We start from the raw sequence: 25,994 nt of genomic DNA, 5'->3' as shown, positions 1-25,994 counted from the left end.
TAAACATCTGTAACCTTTCAGCTCAATCAGCAATGTCTCTGGGTAACCCTCTCCCTTTCAGGATCACATAAAAAGTGGAGTCACAGTATTTCTGGAATGGGACAAATGAGTTGGCGTGAGTGACAATAATACAACAGAGAGTCATGGACCAGGGGCAGTTAAAGTAGGTGACCATACCACCTAAGGGTACACCAGCTCATGTTATATTTACAAGATACATTGATGACATGTGCAAGTTTCTAGAGGTCTAGCACCATCTAGCATGGGAGAATAAACACACATATATCCCGTTAAAGGGGACTTTCCATTTTGGACAATTAACGACTTTGAAGCATGACATTGAAGCAGGATTATGGAATGTAGGAACATGTTAGTGGGGGGTCCTGTGGTATGAGGAAGCTTCAGGACAGAATGTTTTGAAACTCTGAAGGCTGAAAGATTTGAATTAATGGTTAAGTGGTCAAATTAAGTAATTGAGAAGTAGGGTGATGACTTAGATGTCTTCATTAATTTGACCGCAGATAGTAGATGACAATCAAGATGACAAAATGTCACAACTTATCCTGCCCTTATGTCCGCCTATCTAACACACACACATGTATCTAGAACAGTTCCCCATGGGTTTATACATTCCTGGAATTCCCATAGCATGAGGGAACCCAACTGGACCAGAGCTTGGCGCTCATACAACTTAACATGGAGGAGAAAGGTGTGAACTCTACACTGGAGGCCACAGTCTAGCTCTTTAATTCCTGGGTGTGGCTGACTATTTAAACCACACCCAGGCTTCGATCCACGCTTTGCATTGTTAACTGTTAGCAAGACAGCAGCAGGCTCACTGTGTTCCCCGGCCCCGGCACCCTCCCCTGCTGCGGCTCCTTGTTCCAACAATGCTCTTCAGTTGCCGGTCCTTCATTCCCAACAACATTCTACTGTTGCCGGCTCTTTGATACACCAGCTCGCTCCTGCCTGTACTTACCTGGACCTGTCCGGCGCAATCCGCGGCTCCACTGCTAGCGTGGCTGTCTGTCACTGAAACCAGCTGCATCCACACCGGGTCCGCGCTACTCCTGCAGGGGTGGCTCCAGTCATCCTAGCCTGCTCTCCCACGCTGGACCCATGGCTCTCCTGCGGTCACTGCCCCTCCTTCCGGCGCGGCCTCGTATTCAGCTCTCCACGGCTCAGGACGTCAATCTGAAAGGAAAAGCACAGAGAATGTTTGTTACGCACGGAAGGCAAGTGAAAGGACAAGAAAGCAAGAAGGACATATATTTTACAAGCACACAAGTAGCCACGGACATTAGAAAGGGAGAAGGCTACTACAAATGAGACAAGAGTGCCCACCAGCAAAAACACGCAAAAGAGGCATTTTAGGAGCAGCCTCAGACATCAGCAGAAAGGCTGCACAGTAGGATACAACAGTCACCCACTTCAGCACAGTGGTTGTACATGAAAGCGGACAAGAAACCAGCCAGCCACATCTGGTAAGAACATTGGGCAAGACATTGGAACGTTTCAACAGCGCATACACCTCTCCAAGTCACAGCAGGTCTGGACGAAGCCATCCAGTGAAGCAACTGGTGGATTGGAACTATTACACCCCTGCTATTGATCGAAGCAGGTGGAGGGCTAGTCTACTATATTCTTAAGGTGAGCACAGATTCACAGGGAAGGGAACCGGGAGTGTAGAGAGGGGGCTGCCTATACTTTAAGTCTCAGTTTCACCCCAGATTCCCTTGGTTTTCCCCTGCAGATGCAGCTCTCTAGCAGATGAGGAAGGATCCGAACAGGACCTCCTGATACCCCTGCAGAGCTTAGGTGAGCGTGACACAAGATGGCAGACAATTTGATTGACTTTTTCACTTACGTGAGCAAGCTGACACCAGGGAGCTCAAGGGGTCATTCCAACTGCCCAGGCTCTGACCGCTCTGACTCCCCTTCACCGCTTAAACTGGTCCCAGTCCCAGTGACCTTAACCTGTGGTGTGTGCCAGTGGTAGAAGTGTGTGGAAGCGGTTGGGAGCAGTGCTCCTCTACTTTTATTTTTTAAGTTTTACTGTTCCTTTACTTTTATGTTAAAATAAACCATTCAAGAAAGTGTAGAAAGAAGTTGAGACATGCAGTTCAGTGCACTGAACATTCCCTTAAACAGCAGGTGTGTTTGATTTTGGGTTTGGATTGCACGTAGGACGAGACGTGGTGATGCGTTTTTAAGAGTGGGGGCAGGCCAGCATGGAGCATAGTTCCTCTACTCCTTTTTGTACACTTCGACCACTGGTGTGCGCTCAAGAGACAATTCTCCTCTGGTAGGAAGGGCTGTAGGTCCTAGATTTATACAGAGGTCTATTTTGTCTCCCTCTTACACTGCTTGTAGCACAATATACGGAAAAGATAGTTTCATTTTTCAACCCCCCCGTAGGCAGGTTCTGAGGGCAGCCATTGGTGAAGGAGATGATAATAAATCGTCATTGTGTATGTTCCATGGACTTCTGGGGATCTAAGAAATATGGCCCAAGAATTTTACAAAGTATGGGCGGTGTCCCGGTGCTTTAATGAAGAGCTGCAGACCATTATCACATCCTATAACCCTGTCTAGACTGAAATGAACCAACCACTCATGAGAGTATTTCTGCATGTGTAGGTTAGGTAAATACTGGTGCAGTTTTCCAACTGGCTGGCTGCTCAGCCAGGCAAAGGAGATGGATTGGATCAAGCCTGGAACTGAAGTAAAGCTCATATTATGGTGGGGTGGGGTGTCAGAAGATGGGAAATTTTAAACAGAATAAGGGCAAATCCCCAGCAGGCTATTTGAACCATTTTAAAATAGGGTTCACCGAACATTCAGGAATGGCTAAACCTGATGGGACTGCTGAAGAGGCAATTGATAATTTGTTCATCTCGGGAATCCTGCCAGAAATGCAGGCACTGCTCAAGTCTACTTGTATAAGTGTTCAGAATAAACCATTCAGCTAGTTACGCTTCCAAATGATTGGGTCATATGTCAGGAACAGTGAAATTAAAATGTTGATAGTAAGCTCATGACATTGCAGCTGTGAAAACCTGCAGGATGCTCCTGGCAGGGAGGTGTGCGTTAAGAGAAGGGTTTAGTGGAAGACGAAGGGGCAGGAGAATAAAATGGAAATCTAAAAAGGCAACCTGGAAAGAATATAGACCGAATGGCGTGTCACCACTGTTAGTAGATGGGACATTGGAAGAGCTAATGACCATACAGACTACTAAGAAATAATCCTTCCCCTCACCTAGAGCAGGATATCTTCTTGAACCACAAATACCCAATGTTCATTCCTTATAAGCCAACTCAACCTTGAAATGAAGAAGAACAACACTGAGAAAGCCTGAGAGATAACCTAACTTTGTAAAGTATAATACCTCTACTCGAGGACCTGATGTTCAATGTGAAGTCCATAGGCAGTCTGTTCCAACCTTAGTAGATTATGTCTCAATAGGATCACACCAAATGCATGTTAGATTAAATTAAGTGGTCAAATCTATGTACAACAAACACTTTGGGTGCTGGGAGGTATACAGGCCCTGACACAGAGCCCGAAAGATACATGAAAAAAAGAATCGTGTCTAACTTTAAAGTCACTCCCGTCCCCTGCACACCATTCCAGCTGAAAAAATCAGTCAAAGAACTGTATATACATTCATTAGCATGTATTTATAATTCTGCAGTACAAAAAAGTAATGCTAACTCAATATAACAGTGCATAGTAAACATTATGTTCAAAGAAAGAAACAAAATGCCTTAAACAAAATGGCCATCATGAAAAATAGCAAATTAGATCATGATGAGGCGAAGTTCCAAGCTCTACGCGTTTCAGGGTGTCAACCCCTTGTTCAGGAGCAAGATAGTCTTCAATAACACATATACAAGGAAATCCATCAGCATGTGATTTGTGTTAGTGTAATTATCAAGTTACTCATAAAAGACACATTATACAACTCTCAAGGGATCATAATTCCTATCAAGCACCCGGTTCATTCACATTAACACTCTCTCCACCATCCCTATATACCATAGTATACACATGGTGTTGCTCCAAAAATGCAACTGCAAGTGAAGCAGAGGGTAACCAATAAAGTGTACCTGTACTATAAAACATCCAGTAAAGAGAAGTTGTCTATTGGGAATGACAAAGGAACCACACTCATGTGTAAGTCAGAAGTCTTCACGGAGGGACATGGGACCAACTGCCGTAACCGGATTGTAGAGGATGTCAGTAGGACTCAACTCATTCGGTGTGAGTTTTATAAATATAGTGGATAAGGTTAGATGAATAAATTCCAACATCCTCATTATGTATCATGTAATAAGGTAAATAATGCTTACCCTATGACAAATATGGCAAAACATAGTTCAGAGCACCAGTGTTTTCCCTCTTATGTGAAGTAGTGTGCCAATCTCACATCCAGAAGGAGACAAAAACTTAGTTGTCACAATTTGTGTGTTTTCCAATCAAGGAAAGGGTACCAGAACCTGTATAAATGTATGCACGCCTCTTATATGCAAAGTATTCACGATACCAAGCACAAACTATGGAGTGCTAAGGAAATAGAACAAGTACGGATAGAGGATCCAGTTAGTGTGGATGGTAAGTACATAGTCATAGAAATAGAGTAGATGAAACGGAGAAATAAACAATGGTTACCCTGTCAGAATGTGTAAATCGCAATCATTTCCATTAAGCCACGGGTAGTCCAACGTCAATGCCCAGCACCCAGAAAGTAGACGCCATGGAGAAAGGGTCTTGCGACGCTCTCTGTATCGGGTGATCTGGTCACGTGATGTAGTCATGTGATATAAATGTTAAGTCTAGCGCGTTGAATCCACAGCAAAATTACTTATCTAGACCGTTACTTTGCATTCTTCACTTACACGTAGAATGTCATATGAAGAAGTCTCACATGGATATGCAAACCGTGTGTCGCAAAACTCAATTTCAAAACAAAGGGGTATTATGGACCAGTGCACAATAAATGTATGTAAATGTTCGTAAATTTAAATTTTCTGCAAAACATCAGAATATTATGTTGTGAGGGCGAGTGTCCCATTGCTAAGGCAGCCAAATACCAGAATTGTCAATAGCAGTTCAAAGAAGGAATGCTCACCACTTAACAAAAAATCTATGTATATACTGACCGTATCCAAAATGTGTGTGGCGAACATGCCTACACAGGGAATGTAACTCAGGAAAAATCAACATAATAGATAGACAAGTACTAAAAAATAAATCTGATGATATGTAAAAATGAAAAATGAACAGGTGGGTAATAATAAAAAAGTATCTAGAAAATAGTGCACCAACACCAATAAAAATAAAAGCAAGTAAGCAAGGAAACTATAGGTGAAGGAAACCAGTAGTGAAAACAAATAAAGACAAGCAAGGCTTTGGTATCCAAAAAAGAAAGTGAAGCAATCTAATGTAGTGTTATACTCTACAAATTAGATGAAACAATTAAGAGAAAACTCCTCATTCAAACCCTTGCGATGTATCGTGTCAAGGCGATCAATCCATACATCTCTCTTTGTGAGAGTAGCCTATTGTAGTCGACCCCTCTGGAGGGTCTCTTGACTACTTCCAAAATATTGAACCTTATGTGTGCTATGGTGTGTCGAGATACAGGAAAATGTTTAGCAATGGGGAATTTCTCATTCTTACAGTGGATGTTTGATTCGTGTTCTGTCCACCTCTCACCTGCCGACCGGGCTGTTTGTCCGATGTATAAAAGACCACAGGGGTATTTAATATTGTAAATGACACCAGTGGGCCTACAGGTCGCAAAGACTTTCAGTTGAATCTTTTTGCCAGTATGCGGGTGAACAACGTGGTCCCCTTTAACAATATTGTTGCAATGGCTGCAAGTGAGACAGGGGAATGTGCCCTTTTTCTTTGTAGCAAGCATAGATTGTTCGTGTCTAGGTCCCCTTTCAGCTTTCACTATCTTATCTCTAAGGTTGATGCCTCTTTTATACACCATCATTGGAGGTCGTGGAAAAAGCTCCAACAAGGTCAATTTGTGGTGTAAAATAGACCAATGTTTTTTAAAATCCTTTTGATGTGAAAACTCTGTCTAGAGTATTTTGATATGTGTATCATTGAAGCAGTTTCTTTCTTGGGTTTGGGGGTAAGTAATTATTGTCTCGTAATTGGCGGAGCCCTAATATGGGCTTCTTCCACAATTTCTTTTGGGTACCCAATAGTGGTAAACTTGTTAGCTAATACGGTACAGTCGGTCTCCAGATTTTCTGTATATGTGATTATTCTCTTTAAACGTAGGATCTGACTGTATGGTAAAGTGGCCATCATAGATTTGGGGTGGAAGCTAGCAAAGTGCAATAGGTTGTTAACGTCAGTTGGTTTGTGGTACATAGATGTTTTGATCTGATTATTAACAATCTCAATTTAAACATCAGGAAAATGTAATGTAGGTTCACCAATGTCCAGAGTAAATTTAATATGTGGGTGAACACTGTTCAAAGTATCCGAATAACTCTTCCAGTTTGTTTTTGGAGCAACACCAGACCCCAAAAATGTCATCAATGTACATTTTCTAAATGATAATCTTTGAAAACCATTCCAATTTGTCAAGTACATAAGATTTCTCAAACAAATACATGAATATTTTAGCATAGAAGGGGCCATCGCTGAACCCATAGATTTTCCAGAGACTTGTGCATAGAATTTCTGCTGATGCCTGAAAAAGCTATTGTACAAAACAATCGTAATAAATTCAATAATCAACTGAGTTTCACATTTAACATTGCGTGATTGTAACAATACCCATTCCACAGCATCTATCCCCTCTTGGTGCAGGATTGAAATATATAAACTACATACATCCATTGAGAATAATATGCATTCAGGTGACAAACAAGAAATCTCATTAACATTTAGAAGAACATCGGTGGGGTCTCTCAGGTAAATTGGTATCAACTGAACCAAGGGTTGAAGAATCCTGTCTACATATGTTGCTTTTGGGTGCAAGATACTGTCCATACCAGCAACAATCAGTCTGGTATTTATCTTTATGAATTTTGGGTAATCCATAAAAGACCGGAATTATGGGAAACTTATTAAGTAAGAAAGATTTGTTTTTTTTCATCGATCCAATCATTGTCAAAAGCGTTATTTACAAAAGTTTCAATCAACACTCTGATTTCCGGGGTAGTGTTCCGATCCAGCTGTATGTACGTTGTAGTGTCTTTGAGCATGTCTATGCATTGAGTGTGATAGAAACTGGAATCCATTACAACCACTTCTCCACCCTTATCTGCTGGTTTTACAGTTAGCTCCAAATCTCCAAAATGTATTGTGCATTGGTCCGTAATACTCCTTTGTTTTTAAATTGAGTATTGCGACACACGGTTTGTGAGACTTCTTCATATGACATTCTACCTGTAAGTGAAGAATGCAAAGTAAGGGTATCAATACGTAATTTTGCTGTGCATTTGATGCACTAGACTTAACATTTATATCACATGACTACATCACGTGACCAAATCACCCGATAGACAGAGTGTTGATAGACCCTTTCTTCATGGCGTCTACATTCTGGTGGCTGGGCATTGACGTTGTGATTTACACATTCTGACAAAGTAAGCATTGTTTTTTTCTACGTTTCACCTACTCTATTTCTATATTTATGTACTTACCATCCACACTAACTGGATCCTCTATCCCTAATTATTATACTTCCTTAGCACTCCATAGTTTGTGCTTGGTATCGTGAATACTTTGCACATAAGTGGCGTGTATACATTTATACAGGTTCTGGTATTCCTTGATTGGAACACAAACAAATTGTGACAACTATGTGTTTGTCTCCTTCTGGATGTGAGACTGGCACACTACTTCACCTACACGACTACACCGGTGATCCAAACTATGTTTTGCCATATTTGTCATAGGGTAAGCATTATTCACCTTATTACATGATACATAATGAGGAATTTAGTCATCTTACCGTATCCATTATATTTATAGAACTCACACCAAATTAGTTGAGTGCCACCAACATCCTCTACAATCATTTTACGGCAGTTGGACCCGTGTCCCTCTGTGAAGACTTATGATTTACAGATGATTGTGGTTCATTTGTCATTCCCAGCAGACAACTTCTCTTTACTGGATGTTTTATAGTGCAGATACACTTTATTGGTTACCCTCTGCTTCACTTGCAGTTGCATTTCTGGAGCCACACCATGTGTATACTATGGTACATAGGGATGGTGGAGAGAGTGTTAATATGAGAGAACAGGGTGCTTGCTAGGAATTATGATCAATTGAGAGTTGTATAATGTAAATGTAACTTGATAATTACACTGGCACAAATCACGCGTATATCTTGGAACTTCGCCTCATCATAATCTAATTTGCTATTTTTCATGATGGCCATTTTCTTTAAGGCATTTTGTTTCCTTCTTTGAACTTAATGTTTACTATGCACTGTTATATTGAGGTGGCGTTACTTTTTTGTACTGCAGAATTATAAATACATGCTATTGAATGTATATACATTTCTTTGACTGATTATTTGAGCTTTAATGGTGTGCAGGGGACCGGAGTGTCTTTAAACTAAGACAGTTTTCTTTTTTTCCAAGCTTAGTAGATAAGATCATCCATTCATTTAGAATGTTTTCGAAATGTCCCTTTGCCCCCTGAAAATGTGAAAGCAATAGGGATATCCAAGGTTCCAGTGCTGCACTGAGTTAATCAACTTGAAACAGTCACATTAGTTTGAATCACTGACACAAATGTGTTTCTTCTAGGTGCAGCAGCTTTTTTTTTTAATTTGCAGGTAAGAGATTTTTTATATACATTTAATTTCACCACTACATGTATCCCTGATGGAGTGTTCGTAAGTGCCCTTAGTAAAAACACCAAGAGCCTAATTCACAGAACATTTTCCTATGGGATTGTGCCATTATAAAACACTTCTATGAATCAGATCCCAAATCTTTTTTGTCTACATTGCATGTTGCTCAGGAAAAGCCTGTTTCAACGATAGTGGAACACTGGTAACCGGATTTGCAAGAATTCATTGATGTTGTCACTGAATCCCTTGGGTCAATGCATGAAAATGAAGTAGGTTGTATTAGAAATGTGTAAACAATGATGACTTTAATTGATCTATCTAAGAAGCGACCTCACATTCCCCAGTACCCACTGAAACCAGCAGAAGAAGAAGGTATTGAATGACACACGTTTAAAGCAAGGGTTCAGGTTCCCTGTTACTATTCCGAGTAATATTCTCATATAGCCTGTCAGAATGGCATGAATGTATACATATACATTTTACAAGATAGGAAAACTGTAAATGTAGTATTCTATTGGAACTGTTTCACAGATGAAAGCCTTTTTAGGTATGATTGGTTATTGTAGGTAATAGATATTGGGTAAAACAGAAATAGTATAACCATGTCACCAATATACGAAGGTCAACAGTGTATAACCTATTCAATGGTCATCAGAGGCAAAGAAATCTTATGGCAGTGTAAAAGGGAAATTGTCTCATGCGCCATCCCTAGGACTCCTGATTACAAGAAGATATGTACATTGTTTTGTTATGAAAGACATGGGTTTGTATTAACTGTATTTACACAAGCACATGGCTATTTCAAGAGCCCCATTCCTTATTATAGTAAGGTCTAGATACAACAGCTGCATGTATGCCTCCTTCTCTCTGTTCAGTGGCAGCTACAGCCATCACAGTGCAACAATGTGAAAATATTGTTCTGGGTGCCCCCATGGGCGTGGCAGTCTCCTATTCTGTAGTTTCCTTTTGCTTAAGACCAAAACACATCATATGCCTATGTCCCATGCTAATAAATAAGAACTTCTGTTATTGAACTCTTGCAAAATCAGGTAACTTAATGTCCTATTCTCAATTAAGCATCTTTTACTTAACCATCACAGAAACCTTTATTGCAATCACCACCATATGCTAAAAGCCGTGTAGACCTTGGGAGGTGTTGTTAACACTTGGGATAATGACCCTTCACCAATGTATTGCCCTCGTCTTCTTCTGAAGCCATAACTTGGTTGTGAGTCATTATCCTGCAATAACGGCCACTCCATCAGTCTGAAGGGCTCTATTAACTGATGTTCCCAATACAGTTTCATGATTATTACCGTTAGGAAAGGAGCCATTTTGTTCTCACGAGTAAGCTATTAAAGGTAGGCAAAAAAAAAAAAAAATGATGAATGTATCATATGTATTCAAATGTTAAATTGTCTTAGGCCACCTGTAAAGCCTTTGCATGTAGTGTACAGCAACCTCACTTACAATCGACTTGCAACTCAAATCAATTAAACTTCCATGGAAAAATGATCTCAGATTTTGATTTATCAAGATTCACAAGCTGGGAAAATATTTGGGAAGTTAGCATGGGTTCTGGGACAATTATACAACAACAAACTACCTAATGCAGATAGAGCAATAAAACAAATGAGGGCAGCGAACATTCTATCGTAAGGATGGGCCAAAGACACATGCGGGCAAATTCAAACAGTGCCCATACATCGACTCAATCATCGGCAAAGTGCTGTTTTTTGTTTTAAAAAAAAAAAATTCTATATCACTACAACATGTATAGACAAAATGACTGTCGACAAAAGTAATGCAATGGGGCTCATATTGCCCAAAAGCGTAAATTGATGGCTGGGAGCCGTTACGTTTACACTCCCCAGCCACCAAATGTTCATCATTTGCGCTGCAGAGTGCACATGCAAAGGGCAAAAGGCAGCATACAATATGCCGCCGATTGCCCTTGACATTTGCAGTCTGCAGTGCAACGTGAGTAAATGCTGCCTGGGTTGCAAACTTCTCAGTAAATATAGTGCATATTTGGTTCCCAGGTCTACAGAAATAACTGGAATTATTCCTAATGTACATGTTAAAATCAAAATGGCGTTTTCTTGTGTCAGGTTAAAATCATCCTGCACAGAAAACATGTTGATATACACCACGTTTTCGTTTCCCTAGCAAAAAAAATGCGAAAGGGACATTCTCATACTGCATATCTACAAGCAAGCATATACATGTAATTTAGTTCAATTGAGCACAACGCACTGAGAGTATCGTCGCACGAACAACATATACGGGAATTACAATAAAAGTGTTTCAGGGCAATGATTCACATTCCCAAAGACGGTCTCCTGTAACAGGATCCTTTAACATCTAAATGACAAAATGTTATGACTGCCTGAACTGCGAGCCCAGCCAGCCAACGCAAATAAGGAAATGCATGTCCACTGATTCGTCATTCTAAACAAGTCTTGACTGAGGCAAATGTGTTTGCATCAGTACCCTTCCAGCTGAGCTGCATTTAGTGATGCAGCAGAGCTATCATATTTTATTTTCTGGGAATTAGCTCTGTGTATCAACTCTGTGAGATATGGGCGATACGGGAAACAAGCCTTCTTTGGATTTAGGCACTAAAATACCAAGGACTGTACGTTGATTCTAGCACTGTATTCGATGTATATTGTTTCCATTTCTCTGGATTTTCGTGTTCAGTGTTTAAAACGAAGATGATTTGTTTTCTCGTTCCATAGATGCGCTAAAGGAGAACAGAGGGACATAGAATTACACAAATGCAGCAGTGCGTGTGAATGTGTCGATCATCTGAATAAAACACGTGTACGGGTGTGCTTAATTACTCAGGTGAACAAAATTGGTGCAGAATGAAATAGTGGTCAGATATGACCTTTCGGAATTGTTATCAGTCCTAGATTTCACGTAGCCATGTTAGCAGGCTCGCAGGACATTAATTAATTTTCGGTTTGCGAATCCTTGATTTTGAAAGAAACATCTCTGTGCTAGTTCCCTATGAATTAAAAATGCCCTTTAAGGACGGCCCCAGTAATTTGCCATGTTTCTAAAATGTAGGGCAGCGACGTGAGCTTGATCTCATTAGTGTGGTAACCGTGTAGACTTTTCCTCACCCTTGAAAATGAACCCTCCATTTTAATTGGGCAAGCAATGTGTAACAGTCATAGATGCAATTTGCTGAAATGCACCCAATCACTGGAAGCAATACACATTTTCACAGACTTTTCTTAAAGAGTAAACTAATAACTTAATGGAGTGTATAGATGTGCCTATTGTGTCTATTGATGGCACATAAACAAATCATGTTTTATAATAATCAGAGCATTTGGCTGTACCATGCATTTTTTTCACCCAATGAAATATAAACAGAAAGTTGGCTATATAGAGGACATTAAAATAGGCCTCAGAAATGTAAAAGGATATGAAAATTGCATCCTCAGGATTGCTAATTTTCTCTGCCACTCCTTGCAAGCTTACTTTGACAGTCACTGGCTGTATTTTTTCTCAGTTGGCCAAAGTTCTCATCTTTCTGGACTTATGAACTTGTCATAATATTGCCTAATAGCCCATGTTTTTAAAACCTTAATATATTCATCGTTGTTTGCTCCCTCGAGACTTGCGAAATTTAAATTGAAGCATTGTTGATTTTGTTTATTTGATGTATTTTATAGTGCTGCGATAGCGCCCTACAGTTAAGGTGAGTCAGAAACACATAGGAACCTATCTAAATTCTATTGTTAATAACTTTTGATTCGAGTAATGGATTTTACCGAAATTACGAAAGTCATTGAAATTCTGCAGGCCCCCAGACTGCAAAGCTTTGTTTTAAAATAAGGAATTTATTAAGCGTCCAAATTATTTTTTTCCTCCAAAAGTGTGGCCTACTTCCCGTTCATTTTTCCATAGACAAAAAAGGTCAGTTTTTGTAAAGTGCACAGCCCAAACCGCTGGATGGATTTGGACCAGGTCTGAAACAACTTTGACGCAAAACATTCAAAAGAGTGCTTTGCTTGGTTTGGTGTAATTCTATGCAGTAGTTATTTAAATATTTGACGGAGAAGGTGGTGCCCCTCGGCCCCCAAAAAATAAAAATATTTCCCATGTTGCATTGTAGAATCATGGTTTTCAGAAATTAAACAACCGTCATCTTGTTTTTCTGTCGATGCAAGCGATATTTGCGGCTATAGCCGAGGTTATGGGAAAATGAAACCCAGTAAAAAGCTATTTGTAGGTCAAAATACATACACATTCCAATAGGGTAGAGGTGCGGGGTGGCTAGAGGTCCCTGAGTGAAATTTGGGAGTTGGAGGGGGTACTGGGACTGAGTTTGCAGCACTAAGCTTTCTGTAACCTCGGCTACGCTGCAAATTGCCAACATCTGAAAGCAAACTGCGTCACAGAAACAGCATGTCTAGTGGGGGAAAAGTGAGAGGGCAGAGGTGAAGAGGCCATCTGGGGAGTGGGGGGAGCTGGCAGAGATGAGGGGGCACTTTGTGAGGTTCTGGGGTGCAGAAAACCATTGTTTTCAGCCGTTTTGCAGCTTTATCTGATGTTACAAAGGACAACAGATAATCATGGGTACAAGTAGTTCTGTTATCGAAGCTATATATCTTGGGGTGTCAGGGTTTCATTTCTTTTTTAAATTTATTTCTATAGGTATAGTGACATCGAGGGTCACTATACCTGGTAGATATTTGGAATTCTTTTTTATTTTGGCTGGGTGTTTTCAGGTATTTGTATATGTGACACTTTGGAGAAAAAGAGAAGAAATAAGTTTAACAAAATTTATATAAAAAGGATCAATCACATCCTGTTTTTAGATGCCCTGTACAATGTATTGTAGGTTGTGTGTTCCTACTTATGGTATTATGTTGTGTGGCTGTGGAATGTTTGTTTAACCATTTTACTGTTATTTATTATTGTCTGCTTGATTTATTTTCAGCTACATTACATAAGTGCATGAGTAGTGTTGTACTGCACTGGTATTTTAAGTTGTATTGCATTACAAAGCCTAAAGTGGGGCCCCTTTTTATCATTTATGTAACTGTGGTTACGATGAAAGTCAATGTAATGTAACCACAGGTATGATACACATCTTTTTTTGTCTATTTTATAGTATTTGTGTATTTACACTACATTTTCCTCATCAGTTAGGTGATCTGAGTTATGGTTACACAAATTGACCATATAGAACTGTATTCACAGCTACTCAGTAGCTATGCAGTGCGCAGCAATGCTATTCATGGGTAGATGTGGTACCCTGTGCAGCCGCAGCTATTTTAGGACAAATGGAACGTCATATGCTTGTGGACATGTGGTAGCCATGGTTATGCAACATTTTAGGTGGAGTAGCATAATAGATGCATTGAGTGTTTTGGGGAATTGGGAGAGATCAGGGGAGTTGAGGGGGCTGGTATGTGTGCTAAGGACACTTGTTTGGAGTTTGGGGGAGTGGAAGTACATTTTCTAATCCGTCGTTTATGTGAATAGCCACAGGCAGTAGCAATCGACCGTGTATGGGTCTTCTATAACTGCGTGTATAAAATGTACATGCGTAGGCGTATTACCGATTTTCATATTTTCATTGGTTGGCACGGTTATATTTATAACTGTGTTTATAAAAATATATTTTATTTGAAAAAATCATATTGTTATGTGGATAATATATCACAGAATTTTATCTGTGTGCGTAATTTTGTGTGTTGTCTAATTTAATGTTTTAAAGGTTGGCTTAATTTGGATTTTAGTTTGCAGAAAATGTATGTGTACCCGCGGCTACAAGTAAGCTTTGTAGCCGCATTGAATATCTGCAGCTACTTTTGATGCTTGGCAGGGTTTTGTCTGTGTTTTGGTGTTTCTAATTGGCTGGTGCTAATGTTGTAAATGTGTACTTCATTGTTATCGGTTGCAGTGTATATGTCGGCCATTTTAGTCCTCTTTTTCTGGTTTTGATTTTGGAAAGTATGAAACTCCCCCCCATTTTGCCTAATTTTCTCATTTTAACTGCAGTACTCACACTGTGACTTCATGTTACCTGCAATAAAATATGATTGGCGTCAATCAGTTGTTTGTCATTGTTTTGTTGAAAGTGTGATTTGATAATATTTTGATAATGGGGCCCTGTTTTTTTTTTGTTGCCTTTTACTGTTTTTGTTAACAGTGAAGTGCTCCTGCTGTACATACAGATCATGGGTGGGAATATTTATTGGAAGTTCTTTATTAGGAAAGAAGTTGAATTTTAGTGAGGTGCATGTTATAGAATCATGAAGTACACTTGTTGCATTCAAAATAAAAGAATGATCACAGAGCAGTATAAATGTGATTTTACCCACATTGCTTTTTTCATCACTTACTGTGTGTGGTAAAGTAATTTTTGGGGTAATATAAAAATGTGTTTGTTTTAAAAATATGTTTTTGCTGGTGTGGTGTGATTGGAAAATGTGTGTTTTAAAAATAAATTTGGTTAGCTGATGTGTGTTACTGTGTGGTTATATATAAGAGAACATACAATTGTGTTCATTTGTTTGTTGTTTTGTGAAACCTCATGTTTAATTTCATGAACAATATGTTTGATTGGTTTTATTTTAAATATGTATTCATAAAGAATATACGAATGGTATTAGTTGTGCAAACTGTCATTATGAAAAAAAGAAATGGAATGGATTTGTTGGTGCAAACTGCCTGAATAAATGTAGGCGCAATATGTGTTCAGCAATGCTATTTAAGTACACAAATAAAGGTTCTAAAATGTTATGATTGTTTATTGGGTGTTTAGATGTGTGACCATTTGAAATAGGAAGCACACAGATTTTGTTTTAATGCTCTTGTTACTGTATTGCTAATTGATACACACATATGTTTAGTTGTCAGTGCTTTACATGCTATTGGCAACTATCCACAAATGAACAATGAATCAGAAAGTTAATATAAATATTTGAGTATCTGTTCTCATGTACTGTTTTTCTACTTCTAATTCCAATATTTGATGTGACAATCAGTATTTATTTCTACTGTACAAAAGCAGAAAACAACATGCAATGGCTGGAGGACCATTATCCTATAGAACATATAAATACAAAACAAATCGTTGAACAAAAATAAGGAAACAAAAATACATCACATGCAGAATTCTGTAAGTCCATTCTCTTTGCAAATATAAATATATTGCATATATTATGGAAGACATATTATTCACCAAAAAGATATATTTTGCCTACTATAATTTGTTCATACAACTAACACAATTATTTTTAAAGTGTATTATATCTTCAATTTTTTCAAAATATTTGAAATATTTTCAAACAGATGAAGAGGTTATTCAAGTATGATAAAGAATCAAACAAAAAGCACCACAACATCTACTCACAAAACTAATCCAGGATTGATTAAAATAATTGAAACAACTATTAATTAATGTTGGAAAAGAAGTACAATCAAACAAAAAGTATTTTGTGAATGTAAGAGAAATTATGGACAGTAAAAATCACATTGTGTCAGAAAACACAAACATGTGACTTTTTTAATGTCCATCACAACAATTGCAAACATGAATGATTGTAAATTATCTGGTGCAAGTATCCTGGGATGATGTGTATGATGTGTATTGGAAATTGGGTGAGATGGTCTAGCCAATAGTAGGCTGTAGCTTGTTTTGGCTTAGGTATGATCTTATATTTGTAATGTAGTTGTAAGTGGTGAATGTGCATAATTGCACTTACCAATAAAAGGTGCTGCTAGCAACAGCTAGAGTCTTGAAATAGTGGCAGCACTGGAACACTTTATTGGAAGAGTCATTGGAAATGCTAGAGAGGTTCAGAGAGGAGGCATCATTTTTTCTGGCATTGTATTTTCAGAGTTGTCATTTTTGTTGTTTTATATTTGTGTCACCAATTGTATATTTCAATATGTCTAACATTGCAATTATATTTCAAAACACTAACAGGCTACCAACCATAGATGTTGGCCTTTACCAGTGAATACAGATTTGTACCGTATTCACTGTATATTTTATAATCTTTTGATGTGCCCAATATATATTCTAACATATAAATGGGACACTAACATGGCCTTAGACCTTGAGCAGTTTGTACATGTTTTGGCCACGTTCACTGTTTGTTTTAAAATAATAAAGTGCAATAAGCGATGGCTTTCAACTGTGCCCACTTTATATTATGTACACTAACCAGCCACTAGCCATGATTTTGAACAGAATACTAGCCAGTGGCTACAGCCTTTGGCCATACCAACTCTATATTCTAACATATTAATGGACACAAGCTATGGCATTTAGCTATGAACATTGTCTACAGCTCTCAACATTGCCCATGTATATTTTAAAACTGTGATGTGCTTTTAATCATGTGCATTGGTATTATTTAACACTAACCAGCCACTAGCTATGGCATTTGGTGCTGGACAGTGACCCCAGCCATTGCCATGGCCAGGTTCATGGCCTAAGTTGTTATTAAGTTAACTCAAGTTTTTTTTATGAGCTAACAACGGATTGGTATTTCTGTATGTGTAGAAGATGAGTGGGAATATTTGTTGGAAGTTGTTTATTGGTAAATAAACATTGTAGTAGTGCAGTGTTACATTACAGATTTGTTTGTTTTAGTAAATGGCGTTGCCAAAAAAAGATAATAACATTTGTCACAGCTTATAGATATTTGAAATGTGAAAAACACATTTGTGTTTCTATTAGACCACAATTATTTATATAATGGCAGTGTGACTGTACCAGACTTGTGTATGTTTGATGTTGAGTTAACAAAATAAAGCTAGTATTGTTGGTGGCATCCATTCTAATGAACAGGGATAAATGAGAGTGTCTGGGTCCATTTATCTTCTGATAACATCTTTGTCCCAACACATCTGGTAGCAATGTACTGGCACTGTTTCCAAACCAACAAACTAAGAGTTTGCTGAGAGGGGTTTTGAACTCCTGTCAGCCCTTATCTGCTGTGAGTTCCTGCTCATACTAGCAGTGTTTTTACTAAAGCACCAGCACCGTTAGCTACAGGGCAGGTGTTTCAGTGAGTACATTCCTATGAAGTCTCATGGAATTCCACAGGAATGTGTATGTATCACTTCTGCCACCTACAAAAATATCTTGGTGGCACCAGGAAGTGAGGAGGTGTAATGATGGTATGGGGTTAAATCTTCCATGTAGCAGTGAGGGGTGGTTGTGTATAATGAAACTCCACCTATTAAAGGTGCTGCTAGCAACAGCTAGAGTCTTCAATCATCTGCAGCATTAAAACACTCTATTTGAAAAATGATTATGAATGCTAGAGAGGTTTAGAGAGGTGACTTTTTGTGGCATTGTCTTTTAAAGTTCATATTTTGGTTATTTTATATTTTCGTCACCAGTTGCACATTTGAATATGTCTAACATTGTGCACAAAACACTAAGATGTGGCCCTTTTAATGTTTCATCAGAAAGCATTGGAACATCAATTAGGATAAATCATCTGTTTTGAGTGTCCTGGGATGATGTAGATGATGCGTATTGGAAATTGCGGTAAATGGCCTGCCCCATACTGGGCAGTAGCCTTTTTTGGCTTATATGTAGTCTTCGATTTTCACCGTAGCTGTGAGCGGTGATTGTTTATAATCCACGTCCACATATTAAAGGTGCTCTCAGCAAGAGCACAAGTTTTGAAACACCTGCAGCACTGGAACACTCTTTTTGAGGAGTTATTAAAAATGCTAGAGTGGTTCAGAGAGGAGGATTTTCATGAATTGTTTACAGATGTGGCGCTCCTATCTCCAGTAATACCACTTGAATGGGTGAGAGGCCTCACCAGGCTCTTTTCTTTGTGCTTGCAATGCTTCTCTCAGAAGTTTACATCCACTTCATCCCGGGGTACTAATAGTGTCTTTGTTTGGTTGAAGACACTCCAGCATTTTACAACTGAAAAAAAAAGAAAAAAAAAGATATGGGATAAGAAGCTTGGGAACATCAATTATTGTAAATTATTTGATGCAAGTGTCCTAGGATGATGTGGATGATATGTATTAGAAATTGCATGAGATGGTTTAGACCCTACTGGGCTGTAGTCTTTTTGGGTTTATATGTGGTCTTCTATCTTGATTGTAGCTGTGAGCCGGGGTTGTGCAGAATCAACCTCAACCCATTAAAGATGCTGCTCGCAACAGCCAGAGTCTTCAAACCTAGGTAACACTCGGACGCTCTATGTGAAGAGTTATTAGGATTGGTTGATATGTTTAGAAAGAAGGCTTTTCATGAAGTATTTACAGATGTGTTGCTCCTTTCTTCACCAGTACCACTTGGATGAGCAAGAGGCCTTTGTAGTATCTTTTCTTTCTGATGCAATGCATCTGCAGGAAGTCTCATCCACTTCTTCTCTGGGTACTAATAGTGTCTTTATTCAGTTGAAGACTCCTCAGCATTTCGCAAAAAAAAAGACAAAAATAAGATGTGGGTTGTGAAGCTTGGGAACATCAATTATGATCAATCATTTAGGTGCAAGTCTCCTGTGATAATGTGCATGATGTGTATTGGAAATTGTATGAGATAGTCTGGAAAATACTGAGCTCCATTCTTTTTTGTCTTATCATTGTAGCTGTGATCGGTGGTTGTGCAGAATCAACCTCCACCCGTTAAAGACACTGCTACAACAGCCAGAGAGGCCGATTCATGAAATAATTAGCGCGGCGCAAGTGGGCAAAAACGTGCGAATCGCAGTGGAATAGCGAAAATCGCAGTGCAAGTGCGAAAATCGCACGAAAAGCAGCGCACATCGATTCATGGAAGTCCGTGCGCGAGAAAACCACCGGATGTGGCCGGGAACGTGGATTTCAGGGGTGCGCGGGAAGTTCCACACGCAATTTCACCAGGGTACGTGTATTTCAGGGGTGCGCGGGAATTTCCACACGCGATTTCAGCAGGGTACGTGCATTTCAGGGGTGCGCGGGAAGTTCCACAGGCGATTTCATCAGGGTACGTGTATTTCAGGGGTGCACGGGAAGTTCCACACGCGATTGGCCCAGTGCGAGCAAGGTACGTGTATTTCAGGGGTGCGCGGGAATTTCCACACACGATTTCAGCAAGGTATGTGTATTTCAGGGGTGCGCGGGAAGTTCCACACGCGATTGGCCCAGTGCGAGCAGGGTACGTGTATTTCAGGGGTGCGCGGGAATTTCCACACGCGATTTCAGCAAGGTATGTGTATTTCAGGGGTGCGCGGGAAGTTCCACACGCGATTTCATCAGGGTACATGTTTTGCAGGGGTGCGCGGGAAGTTCCACACGCGATTGGCCCAGTGCGAGCAGGGTACGTGTATTTCAGGGGTGCGCGGGAAGTTCCACACGCGATTGGCCCAGTGCGAGCAGGGTACGTGTATTTCAGGGGTGCGCGGGAATTTCCACATGCGATTTCAGCAAGGTATGTGTATTTCAGGGGTGCGCGGGAAGTTCCACACATGATTTCAGCAGGGTATGTGTATTTCAGGGGTTCTGGGGAGTACCACACGTGAATTGGCTGTGTGGGCCCTCCCAGGTGTACGCTCCACAACCTCCACGGACCCTACAGGCAGCCCACACCACGGGGGACTACCCTGCACCCATGCTCATGTCCCGCAGGCAGCCCATCCACCATGGGCATGCCCCCCAGCCAACCCACATGTCACCTTGCACTACTGATCAACAATGCATGTCTACCACCACCCCCACCCCCCTGCCACCATGGGCATCCTCCACCAGGCCCCCACTCATGTCTCCCACCACCCCCACCCCCCTGCCACCATGGGCAGCCTCCACCAGGCCCCCACTCATGTCTCCCACCACCCCCACCCCCCTGCCACCATGGACAGCCTCCACCAGGCCCCCACTCATGTCTACCACCACCCCCACCCCCCTGCCACCATGGCCACCCTCCACCAGGCCCCCATTCATGTCCCCCTGCACTTCCACCCCCCAGCATCCAGGGTCACCCTCCACCAGGCCCCCACTCATGTCTCCCACCACCCCCACCCCCCAGCCACCAGGGGCAGCCTCCACCAGGCCCCCACTCATGTCTCCCACCACCCCCACCCCCCAGCCACCAGGAGCAGCCCCCACCAGGCCCCCACCCATGTCTCACACCACCCCCACCCCCCAGCAGTGCAGGGGCAGCCTCCACCAGGCCCCCACTCATGTCTACCACCACCCCCACCACCCTGCCACCATGGGCAGCCTCCACCAGGCCCCCACTCATGTCTCCCACCACCCCCACCCCCCTGCCACCATGGGCAGCCTCCACCAGGCCCCCACTCATGTCTACCACCACCCCCACCCCCCTGCCACCATGGCCACCCTCCACCAGGCCCCCACTCATGTCCCCCTGCACCCCCACCCCCCAGCATCCAGGGTCACCCTCCACCAGGCCCCCACTCATGTCTCCCACCACCCCCACCCCCCAGCCACCATGGCCACCCTCCACCAGGCCCCCTCTCATGTCCCCCTGCACCCCCACCCCCCAGCATCCAGGGTCACCCTCCACCAGGCCCCCACTCATGTCTCCCACCACCCCCACCCCCCAGCCACCAGGGGCAGCCTTCACCAGGCCCCCACTCATGTCTCCCACCACCCCCACCCCCCAGCCACCAGGGGCAGCCTTCACCAGGCCCCCACTCATGTCTCCCACCACCCCCACCCCCCAGCCACCAGGGGCAGCCCCCACCAGGCCCCCACCCATGTCTCCCACCACCCCCACCCCCCAGCAGTGCAGGGGCAGCCTCCACCAGGCCCCCACTCATGTCTCCCACCACCCCCACCACCCTGCCACCATGGGCAGCCTCCACCAGGCCCCCACTCATGTCTCCCACCACCCCCACCCCCTGCCACCATGGGCAGCCCCCACCAGGCCCCCACTCATGTCTCCCACCACCCCCACCCCCCAGCCACCAGGGGCAGCCTCCACCAGGCCCCCACTCATGTCTCCCACCACCCCCACCCCCCTGCCACCATGGGCAGCCTCCACCAGGCCCCCACTCATGTCTCCCACCACTCCCATGCCCCTGCTACCATGGGCAGCCCCCACCATGGCCCCCACTCATGTCTCCCACCACCCCCACCCCCCAGCCACCAGGGGCAGCCTCCACCAGGCCCCCACCCATGTCTCCCACCACCCCCACCCCCCAGCAGTGCAGGGGCAGCCTCCACCAGGCACCCGCTCATGTCTCCCACCACCCCCACCCCCCTGCCACCATGGGCAGCCTCCACCAGGCCCCCACTCATGTCTCCCACCACCCCCACCCCCCAGCCACCAGGGGCAGCCTCCACCAGGCCCCCACTCATGTCTCCCACCACCCCCACCCCCCAGCCACCAGGGGCAGCCCCCACCAGGCCCCCACCCATGTCTCCCACCACCCCCACCCCCCAGCAGTGCAGGGGCAGCCTCCACCAGGCCCCCACTCATGTCTCCCACCACCCCCACCACCCTGACACCATGGGCAGCCTCCACCAGGCCCCCACTCATGTCTCCCACCACCCCACCCCGCTGCCACCATGGGCAGCCCCCACCAGGCCCCCACTCATGTCTCCCACCACCCCCACCCCCTAGCCACGAGGGGCAGCCTCCACCAGGCCCCCACTCATGTCTCCCACCACCCCCACCCCCCTGCCACCATGGGCAGCCTCCACCAGGCCCCCACTCATGTCTCCCACCACCCCCACGCCCCTGCCACCATGGGCAGCCCCCACCAGGCCCCCACTCATGTCTCCCACCACCCCCACCCCCCAGCCACCAGGGGCAGCCTCCACCAGGCCCCCACTCATGTCTCCCACCACCCCCACCCCCCAGCCACCAGGGGCAGCCTCCACCAGGCCCCCACTCATGTCTCCCACCACCCCCACCACCCTGCCACCATGGGCAGCCTCCACCAGGCCCCCACTCATGTCTCCCACCACCCCACCCCCCTGCCACCATGGGCAGCCCCCACCAGGCCCCCACTCATGTCTCCCACCACCCCCACCCCCCAGCCACCAGGGGCAGCCTCCACCAGGCCCCCACTCATGTCTCCCACCACCCCCACCCCCCTGCCACCATGGGCAGCCTCCACCAGGCCCCCACTCATGTCTCCCACCACCCCCACGCCCCTGCCACCATGGGCAGCCCCCACCATGGCCCCCACTCATGTCTCCCACCACCCCCACCCCCCAGCCACCAGGGGCAGCCTCCACCAGGCCCCCACCCATGTCTCCCACCACCCCCACCCCCCAGCAGTGCAGGGGCAGCCTCCACCAGGCACCCACTCATGTCTCCCACCACCCCCACCCCCCTGCCACCATGGGCAGCCTCCACCAGGCCCCACTCATGTCTCCCACCACCCCCACCCCCCTGCCACCATGGGCAGCCTCCACCAGGCCCCCACTCATGTCTCCCACCACCCCAACGCCCTGCCACCATGGGCAGCCCCCACCATGGCCCCCACTCATGTCTCCCACCACCCCCACCCCCCAGCCACCAGGGGCAGCCTCCACCAGGCCCCCACCCATGTCTCCCACCACCCCCACCCCCCAGCAGTGCAGGGGCAGCCTCCACCAGGCACCCACTCATGTCTCCCACCACCCCCACCCCCCTGCCACCATGGGCAGCCTCCACCAGGCCCCCACTCATGTCTCCCACCACCCCCACCCCCCTGCCACCATGTGCAGCCCCCACCAGGCCCCCACTCATGTCTCCCACCACCCCCACCCCCCAGCCACCAGGGGCAGCCTCCAGCAGGCCCCCACTCATGTCCCCCTGCACCCCCACCCCCCTGCCACCATGGGCATCCTCCACCAGGCCCCCACTCATGTCTCCCACCACCCCCACCCCCCAGCAGTGCAGGGGCAGCCTCCACCAGGCCCCCACTCATGTGTACCACCAACCCCACCCCCCAGCATCCAGGGTCACCCTCCACCAGGCCCCCACTCATGTCTCCCAACACCCCCACCCCCCAGCCACCAGGGGCAGCCTCCAGCAGGCCCCCACTCATGTCCCCCTGCACCCCCACCCCCTAGCCACCAGGGGCAGCCTCCACCAGGCCCCCACTCATGTGTACCACCAACCCCACCCCCCAGCATCCAGGGTCACCCTCCACCAGGCCCCCACTCATGTCTCCCACCACCCCCACCCCCCTGCCACCATGGGCATCCTCCACCAGGCCCCCACTCATGTCTCCCACCACCCCCACCCCCTAGCCACCAGGGGCAGCCTCCACCAGGCCCCCACTCATGTCTACCACCACCCCCACCCCCCAGCATCCAGGGTCACCCTCCACCAGGCCCCCACTCATGTCTCCCACCACCCCCACCCCCCAGCCACCAGGGGCAGCCTCCACCAGGCCCCCACCCATGTCTCCCACCACCCCCACCCCCCTGCCACCATGGGCAGCCTCCAGCAGGCCCCCACTCATGTCTCCCACCACCCCCACCCCCCTGCCACCATGGGCAGCCCCCACCAGGCCCCCACTCATGTCTCCCACCACCCCTACCCCCCAGCCACCAGGAGCAGCCTCTAGCAGGCCCCCACTCATGTCCCCCCTGCACCCCCACCCCCCTGCCACCATGGGCATCCTCCACCAGGCCCCCACTCATGTCTCCCACCACCCCCACCCCCCTGCACCAGGGGCAGCCTCCACCAGGCCCCCACCCATGTCTCCCACCACCCCCACCCCCCTGCCACCATGGGCAGCCTCCAGCAGGCCCCCACTCATGTCTCCCACCAGCCCCACCCCCCAGCATCCAGGGTCACCCTCCACCAGGCCCCCACTCATGTCTCCCACCACCCCCACCCCCCTGCCACCATGGCCACCCTCCACCAGGCCCCCACTCATGTCCCCCTGCACCCCCACCCCCCAGCATCCAGGGTCACCCTCCACCAGGCCCCCACTCATGTCTCCCACCACCCCCACCCCCCAGCCACCAGGGGCAGCCTCCACCAGGCCCCCACCCATGTCTCCCACCACCTCCACCACCCTGCCACCATGGGAAGCCTCCAGCAGGCCCCCACTCATGTCTCCCACCACCCCCACCCCCCTGCCACCATGGGCAGCCCCCACCAGGCCCCCACTCATGTCTCCCACCACCCCCACACCCCAGCCTCCAGGGGCAGCCTCTAGCAGGCCCCCACTCATGTCCCCCTGCACCCCCACCTCCCTGCCACCATGGGCATCCTCCACCAGGCCCCCACTCATGTCTCCCACCACCCCCACCCCCCTGCCACCAGGGGCAGCCTCCACCAGGCCCCCACCCATGTCTCCCACCACCCCCACCCCCCTGCCACCATGGGCAGCCTCCAGCAGGCCCCCACTCATGTCTCCCACCACCCCCACCCCCCTGCCACCATGGGCAGCCTCCAGCAGGCCCCCACTCATGTCTCCCACCACCCCCACCCCCCTGCCACCATGGGCAGCCCCCACCAGGTCCTCACAATCCCCAATCATGTGTGTAATGGACAGCCTCCATAGCCAAAAAGCCCTACCAAGTAACCCATTCACCCACATGGAAATGGAAATCACATGTTACACCCCCAATGTTCATGAAGCTAATGAACCCATGTCCGTCACACACAATGGTTGCAATTGAATAGGAAAACACACAACATGACATGCATGAAACCAATGAGATGATACCACACAGTGAAGTATGGAAACAAAATTGTATTGAAAAAAATAAAGAATGCTAAAGAAAGAAAACAAACTACAATGTGAATGAGAAAAAAAAAGCTGCATGTCCGTATAAAAACACAAAACTGCAAATCAGAATCCAAAAAATATTTGGCCAAAGTCAAAAGTAAAAAAATCTCCATGCAATAAAGAACTATGTAAAAAACTACCAAGGGTCCATGAGCCCAACTGAACAAAGGAAACCTACTAAAAAACCTACCTAAAAATCAACTATATACAAAAAGTGGAGCAGTGTCCGTCGACTCCAAATCATAATAAGAAAGAAAGGAAACCTAAAACTAAAGAACTATATACAAAGGCGGCGGGCAAGTCCAGCGGCTCACTCCGTGGTGTCCCGGGCCAGGGCATCATCGAACTCCTGTTCGATGTCCCGGAGGCGGTCCAGTTCCATGGCCCAGAGGGTCCGCAGGGACGACGCCGTGTCCTCCTCCAACCCCCTGCGGATAGCCTCGAGGCACTCGGC

The sequence above is a fragment of the Ambystoma mexicanum genome, chromosome 12, assembly GCF_040938575.1.
Source record: "Ambystoma mexicanum isolate Mex_15411 chromosome 12, UKY_AmexF1_1, whole genome shotgun sequence".
NCBI classification, from domain to species: Eukaryota; Metazoa; Chordata; class Amphibia; order Caudata; family Ambystomatidae; genus Ambystoma; species Ambystoma mexicanum.
Note: the sequence above shows the minus strand (reverse complement) of the source record.